The sequence below is a fragment of the Bombina bombina genome, chromosome 2 (assembly GCF_027579735.1).
Source record: "Bombina bombina isolate aBomBom1 chromosome 2, aBomBom1.pri, whole genome shotgun sequence".
Lineage (NCBI taxonomy): Eukaryota > Metazoa > Chordata > Amphibia > Anura > Bombinatoridae > Bombina > Bombina bombina.
In genome coordinates, this window is record NC_069500.1 from 1,361,496,004 (window position 1) to 1,361,504,393 (window position 8,390).

Sequence of the window (8,390 nt, forward strand, 5' to 3'; positions counted from 1 at the left end):
GGAGGCACTGAAATAATTGCTGCTGGGAAATCCGGTACACCAGGGGTTAATATGGGGCGGGTGATTGTGGTTATGGTTACTGCTGCAACACAGGTACCTAGGAGATGTAGATTAACACATCAGGCGGAGGAGCTTCACCTGGCGCTTCCTGCATTACCAACCTGAACCTGATGCCCCCTGTGCTGCTTCTCACCCCCTGCCTGCCTGCTGCATTACCTGATGCCCCCTGCGCTCCTTCTCACCCCCTGCCTGCCTGCTGCATTACCTGATGCCCCCTGCACTGCTCCTTACCCCCTGCCTGCCTTCTGCATTACCTGATGCCCCCTGCGCTCCTCCTCACCCCCTGCCTGCCTGCTGAATTACCTGATGCCCCCTGCACTGCTCCTTTCCCCCTGCCTGCCTTCTGCATTACCTGATGCCCCCTGCACTCCTCCTCACCCCCTGACTGCTGCATAGTTACCTGATGCCCCCTGTGCTCCTCTTCACTCCCTGCCTGCTGCATTACCTAATGCCCCCTGTGCTTTGTCATTGGTACTAATGTTTTAATAAAACAGGAAGGGGAGTACTGCAGCATTATTTATTATTTCTGAGTGGCAAGTTTCAGAATTCGTATGGGCTGGGCTGGAGGGGGTGTGGTTGGGCTGGAGGGGGCGTGGCTGTCCCTGCGAGTGGTGAAACTTCCAGCCCGCTACCGGTATTAGTACTGTAGTTAGAGCAGTGACCAGAAAAATGGACAGAATAATCCCATGGTCACTGTGGACTAGGGTAGTCTACCCCGATGTCCAAGACAGGATTGTATTTCTTGTTGTTTATATATATTCTCTATACCTTGTTTATTGTTGTACACTAAAAAAAATGTGTATGCTTCTTGTATACCTTCTTATTTGTTGTACTCTAAAAAAAAATGTATGCTTTATTCTTTGAAAAAGGGGAAGATGTGATGAGAGTTTGATGTCACCGGATGGGGGCGTGGCCTATAGCCATTATAGTCTATGTCGCAGTTACTATGCTGGATGTATTGTGCAGTCTGTAAACTTCTATATTCTGCAATAAAACTTAGTTGTACCTTCTATGCTGTGTCCTGCATCTCATGACACTCACATTCTTCTGAGCTAAAACTTAGTTCTAAGAATGACATCTCTATGAATATTCCCTTCTTAATATAAAAAAAATGGGAAAAGTTGAAAACTTTATAAAAAAAGGACATAAATCGTAATATTAAGGGATACACTTCTTACTCCATGAAAGGGACAGGGAAAGCAAACAACGTTTTTATCGTGTGAACTTGAAGTTCACAATTGTATAGTATTGTATTACCCAACCACCCTAGTGACATTAACTCCTCACAGTTGTATGTTTCACCAAAGATTTAATAATCTGCAGTCCTTAGCTATATATATTGCATTCCAATTGGATGAATGTCTTTGTTAAAGGGACAGTAAACCAAATCAAAACCAAACTTAAAAAAATATATATTTTTATAAGTTATATATAAATTCATAATAATTATATTTATTGCTTACTGGAATCAACTTCAGGAGATTCTTAGGCAATATATTGACTGCTACTCCAAAGTAGTTATCCATGATTAGCATGACAATAATTGTAATATATATATATATATATATATATATATATATATATATATATATATATATATATACACACAGGTGAAACTCGAAAAATTAGAATATTGTGCAAAAGTTCGTTTATTTCCCTTATGCAACCTAAAAGGTGAAACTAATATATGAGATAGACTCATTACATGCAAAGCAAGATAGTTCAAGCCGTAATTTGTCATAATTTTGATGATTATGGCTTACAGCTCATGAAAACCCCAAATCCACAATCTCAGAAAATTAGAATATTGTGAAACCCTGCAAAGGGTTCCTGAGCCTTTAAATGGTCTCTCAGTCTGGTTCATTAGGAATCACAATCATGGGAAAGACTGCTGACCTGACAGATGTGCAGAAAACCATCATTGGCACCCTCCATAAGGAGGGAAAGCCTCAAAAGGTAATTGCAAAAGAAGTTGGATGTTCCCAAAGTGCTGTATCAAAGCACATTAATAGAAAGTTGTGTGGAAGGTAAAAGTGTGGAAGAAAAAGGTGCACAAGCAGCAGGGATGACCGCAGCCTGGAAAGGATTGTCAGGAAAAGGCCATTCAAAAGTGTTGGGGACTTTCACAAGGAGTGGACTGAGGCTGGAGGCAGTGCATCAAGAGCCACCACACACAGATGGATCCTGGACATGGGCTTCAAATGTTGTATTCCTCTTGTCAAGCCACTCCTGAACAACAAACAACATCAGAAACGTCTTACCTGGGCTAAAGAAAAACAGACCTGGTCTGTTGCTCAGTGGTCCAAAGTCCTCTTTTCTGATGAGAGCAAATTTTGCATCTCATTTGGAAATTAAGGACCCAGAGTATGGAGGAAGAATGGAGAGGCACACACTGCAAGATGCTTGAAGTCCAATGTGAAGTTCCCACAGTCTGTGTTGATTTGGGGAGCCATGTCATCTGCTGGTGTTGGTCCACTGTGCTTCATTAAGTCCAGGGTCAATGCAGCTGTCTACCAGGAGATTTTGGAGCACTTCATGCTTCCTTCCGCAGATGAGCTCTATGGGGATGCTGACTTCATTTTCCAGCAGGACTTGGCACCTGCCCACACTGCCAAAAGCACCAAAACCTGGTTCAATGACCGTGGGATTACTGTGCTTGATTGGCCAGCAAACTCGCCTGACCTGAACCCCATAGAGAATCTATGGGGCATTGCCAAGAGAAAGATGAGAGACATGAGACCGAACAATGCAGAAGAGCTGAAGGCCGCTATTGAAGCATCCTGGTCTTCCATAACACCTCAGCAGTGCCACAGGCTGATAGCTTCCATGCCACGCCGCATTGAGGCAGTAATTGCTGCAAAAGGGGCCCAAACCAAGTACTGAGTACTTACAGTATGCATGAATTATACTTTTCAGAGGTCCGATATTGTTTTATGTACAATCCTTGTTTTATTGATTGCATCAAAATATTCTAATTTTCTGAGATTGTGGATTTGGGGTTTTCATGAGCTGTAAGCCATAATCATCACAATTATGACAAATCACGGCTTGAACTATCTTGCTTTGCATGTAATGAGTGAGTCTATCTCATATATTAGTTTCACCTTTTAGGTTGCATTAGTGAAATAAATGAACTTTTGAACAATATTCTAATTTTTTGAGTTTCACCTGTATATACTGCCCAGCTAGGAATTGCACTCCTTGTCTACAACTTTGCATCTGCCAGGGTGCATATGTCAAAAAAATGCAGAAATCCAAAAAAGACAGCACTCGCTGGACTTCAAGGTAGAAAATAACTTTTAATTATCCATAGTTAAAAAATGGGGGATAGGCATGACGTTTTGATGCTGTACTAGCATCTTTATCAAATGTCCCAAGGTGAAGAGGGTGATGCTTCAGGGTAGGTGCCCCAAGGGAGGTATGTGTAAACTGGTGAACTGGCAGTACTGCCACAATTTATATATATTATATATATATATATATACATACATTGTGTATATATATATATATATATATATATATATATATATATATATATACAGTGTGTATATACAGGGAGTGCAGAATTATTAGGCAAATGAGTATTTTGACCACATCATCCTCTTTATGCATGTTGTCTTACTCCAAGCTGTATAGGCTCGAAAGCCTACTACCAATTAAGCATATTAGGTGATGTGCATCTCTGTAATGAGAAGGGGTGTGGTCTAATGACATCAACACCCTATATCAGATGTGCATAATTATTAGGCAACTTCCTTTCCTTTGGCAAAATGGGTCAAAAGAAGGACTTGACAGGCTCAGAAAAGTCAAAAATAGTGAGATATCTTGCAGAGGGATGCAGCACTCTTAAAATTGCAAAGCTTCTGAAGCGTGATCATCGAACAATCAAGCGTTTCATTCAAAATAGTCAACAGGGTCGCAAGAAGCGTGTGGAAAAACCATGAACTGAGAAAAGTCAAGCGTGCAGCTGCCAAGATGCCACTTGCCACCAGTTTGGCCATATTTCAGAGCTGCAACATCACTGGAGTGCCCAAAAGCACAAGGTGTGCAATACTCAGAGACATGGCCAAGGTAAGAAAGGCTGAAAGACGACCACCACTGAACAAGACACACAAGCTGAAACGTCAAGACTGGGCCAAGAAATATCTCAAGACTGATTTTTCTAAGGTTTTATGGACTGATGAAATGAGAGTGAGTCTTGATGGGCCAGATGGATGGGTCCGTGGCTGGATTGGTAAAGGGCAGAGAGCTCCAGTCCGACTCAGACGCCAGCAAGGTGGAGGTGGAGTACTGGTTTGGGCTGGTATCATCAAAGATGAGCTTGTGGGGCCTTTTCGGGTTGAGGATGGAGTCAAGCTCAACTCCCAGTCCTACTGCCAGTTTCTGGAAGACACCTTCTTCAAGCAGTGGTACAGGAAGAAGTCTGCATCATTCAAGAAAAACATGATTTTCATGCAGGACAATGCTCCATCACACGCGTCCAAGTACTCCACAGCGTGGCTGGCAAGAAAGGGTATAAAAGAAGAAAATCTAATGACATGGCCTCCTTGTTCACCTGATCTGAACCCCATTGAGAACCTGTGGTCCATCATCAAATGTGAGATTTACAAGGAGGGAAAACAGTAGACCTCTCTGAACAGTGTCTGGGAGGCTGTGGTTGCTGCTGCACGCAATGTTGATGGTGAACAGATCAAAACACTGACAGAATCCATGGATGGCAGGCTTTTGAGTGTCCTTGCAAAGAAAGGTGGCTATATTGGTCACTGATTTGTTTTTGTTTTGTTTTTGAATGTCAGAAATGTATATTTGTGAATGTTGAGATGTTATATTGGTTTCACTGGTAAAAATAAATAATTGAAATGGGTATATATTTGTTTTTTGTTAAGTTGCCTAATAACTATGCACAATAATAGTCACCTGCACACACAGATATCCCCCTAAAATAGCTAAAACTAAAAACAAACTAAAAACTACTTCCAAAAATATTCAGCTTTGATATTAATGAGTGTTTTGGGTTCATTGAGAACATGGTTGTTGTTCAATAATAAAATTAATCCTCAAAAATACAACTTGCCTAATAATTCTGCACTCCCTGTATATTAACTTAATAATAAATGGGATCATTTAAAACAAATTAATCTGTATGAATAAAAAAAAAAAGAAAGATTAAAAAAAGAGGGAATATGAAACTGCTGATTCTATAGGTGGGGAGCTTCAAACTCAAGTCTCCCCTTTCTAGGCAATTTCCTTATCACTGCACTAAAGTGTCTGTCTATTTTGAACTTAGACTTAATAATAAATATAAAAGATAGAAATGTATATCATAAAGAGAATCATAGCGATATTAGAGACACTTTATATAAAAATGTAATGGTAAATTACCCATAGATTTAACAATACTTTTTGGATTTATATACAAATACTGATGACCTAAAATAAAACATAACTAACTTGAAGTGTTCCTATAATGTATTCTCTGTCTCTGAATATGGTAACGCTAAATACATTATGCTTTGAACATGGATTGTACTGAGATTACATACTAAATGCATTGTACTTTTATGCTCATGATTTATAATATGATGAGCTTTTATATGTGACTCATTTTAGCTTTTTTATGTAGCACTTAAATGGATACTAAACCCAATATAGAGCATGCAATTTTAAGCAACTTTCTAATTTACTCCTATTTCACATCTAATTCCTCCTCTGTCTCCCACCCTCACTCTGGCTCTTACTCACATATTCAACCTATCCCTTTCTACTGGCTCATTCCCTGCCTCCTTCAAACATTCAAAGGTCACCCCCATCCTCAAAAAACCCTCCCTTGACCCTAACTCTCCTGCAAACTACATCCCCATATCACTGCTCCCCCTAGCTTCAAAATCTAGTTTTCAATTGCCTAACCCAATTCCTGTCCTCCAACTCATTGCTCGACCCCCTGCAATCTGGCTTCCGTCCCCAACACTCAACTGAGACTGCCCTCACCAAGGTTACTAATGATCTCCTTTCTGCTAAAAACAAAGGCTACTACTCTATACTCATCTTACTTGACCTCTCTGCTGCCTTTGACACTGTTGACCATCCCCTTCTCCTACGGACTCTCAGCTCTCTTGGGCTCTGTGACACTGCTCTCTCCTGGATTCACTCTTATCTTTCTAACAGATCCTTCTCTGTATCTTTTGCTGGTGACTCCTCCTCTCTATTGCCTCTGTTTGTTGGAGTACCTCAAGGCTCTGTCCTGGGTCCTCTACTCTTCTCTATTTACACTTCTTCACTGGGTAAACTTATCAACAGCTATGGCTTCAGCTATCACCTCTATGCTGATAATACCCAGATCTACCTTTCCACCCCTGTACTCTCTCCTTCTGTCAATTCTCACATCAGCGACTGCTTATCTGGCATTTCCTTCTGGATGGCCTCTCACCGCCTAAAAATAAACATGTCCAAGACCGAACTACTTCTAATTCCCCCCTCTAACTCTACTCCACTCTCTAATTTTTCTATCACTGTTGGCGGCACCACTATCTCCCCATCATCCCAAGTCCGCTGCCTCAAAGTTACTCTTGACTCAAATCTGTCCTTCATTCCCCACATCCAATTGCTCTCTTCATCCTGCCGCAACCACCTACGCAATATCTCCAAAATTCGTCTGTTTCTAAGTGCTGAAACTACTAAACAGCTAATCCACTCCCTGGTAATTTTCCAACTTGACTACTGCAATAACTTACTAACTGGCCTCCCTCACTCCCGCCTCTCTCCCCTCCAATCCATCCTAAATGCATCTGCCAGGCTAATCCACCTCTCTCGACGCTCTGTTTCTGCTGCACCTCTTTGTGAGTCCCTTCACTGGCTCCCCATTCACAACAGAGTTAAATTCAAAATTCTCACCCTGACCTACAAAGTCCTCACCAATGCTGCCCCACCCTACCTGTCCTCACTCATCAACAAATATACTCCTGCCCGCCCCCTAAGATCCAACAATGACCTGCTCCTTGCGTCCGCTACCATCACCTCTTCTCATGCTAGACTATAGGACTTCTCTCGTGCGGCACCAACCCTCTGGAACGCACTTCCTCGAGCTGTCAGACTTGCCCCTAACCTCTCCTCCTTTTAACGTTCCCTAAAGACCTTTCTGTTCAGGGAAGCTTATCACCAGAATTATTAACAAACTAACTTCACTTAACTAACAGTTACCGTCTATCTCCTCCCTAATATCATTCTCACCCTTGCAGTCCCCACCTTCTGTTTCCCATCCTCCTACCCCTCTAGATTGTAAATTCCCACGGGAATAGGGCCCTCAATTCCCCCTGTATTTGTCTGTAAAATTTTGTCTTTTATCATATTGTTTCTCCATTGTACTGTTATCCTTGTACCCATGGGCAGCGCTGTGGAATCTGTTGGCGCTTTATAAATAAAGAATAATAATAATAATGATCAATTTTACTTCGTTCTCTTGCTATCTTTATTGAAAAAGCAGAAACCTGAGCTTAGGAGCCAGCCCCTTTCTGGTTCAGCACCCTGGGTAGGGCTTGCTATACTTGCTACCCAGGTGCTGAACAAAAAATGGTCCGGCTCCTAATCTTACATTCCTGCTTTTCAAATAAAGATAGCAAGATAATGAAGAGAAAATGATAATAGGAGTAAAGTAGAAAGTTGATAAAATTGCATGCTCTATCTGAATCACGATAGAAAAAATTTAGTTCAGTGTCCCTTTAATGCATATTGTGTTACTACTTTATCTCTTTAGAATTGGCTCAATCTAAAAAGCTGAAAATCAGGTATATAATATAATATAATTTACTTTTTTAATTATTGTAACACTCCAATGAAAAATGTAAAAAAAAAAATAATGATATAATTAAGAAAATGTAAACTTGAATTACTGTAGAATGCCTTTTGATTTTTGTTTTCTTGATTTGTCACATAGCTAATTCTAGGAGTTTTTCTGCCACCTAGGGACCACAATATGAAACTACATATGCATCATGTATTCCTAAAGGGATATTAAACATTAGGAGATTGTTATATAAAGGGATAGATTACAAGTGGTGCGCTAATGTTTTTTAAAAATATATATATTTAAAAATGAATGAAAAGAACATTTCTTCTATGTAAAGAACATTGAAATGTTAAATATTTATAACTACTTTCAACTTCAGTGCTGTAGGTCTAATCCTGTGTCGGGTTAGTGCAGGAGCTATAAGTGTTATTTTTTTTTAAAAGCACTCTCAATTGAAGTCTATGGTGGAGAAGAAGTTAACGAGGTTGTGATATACGAAGTCCTAAAGTTAGCGCGCATCAGGTTTAACTTGCGCACATTCCATTCT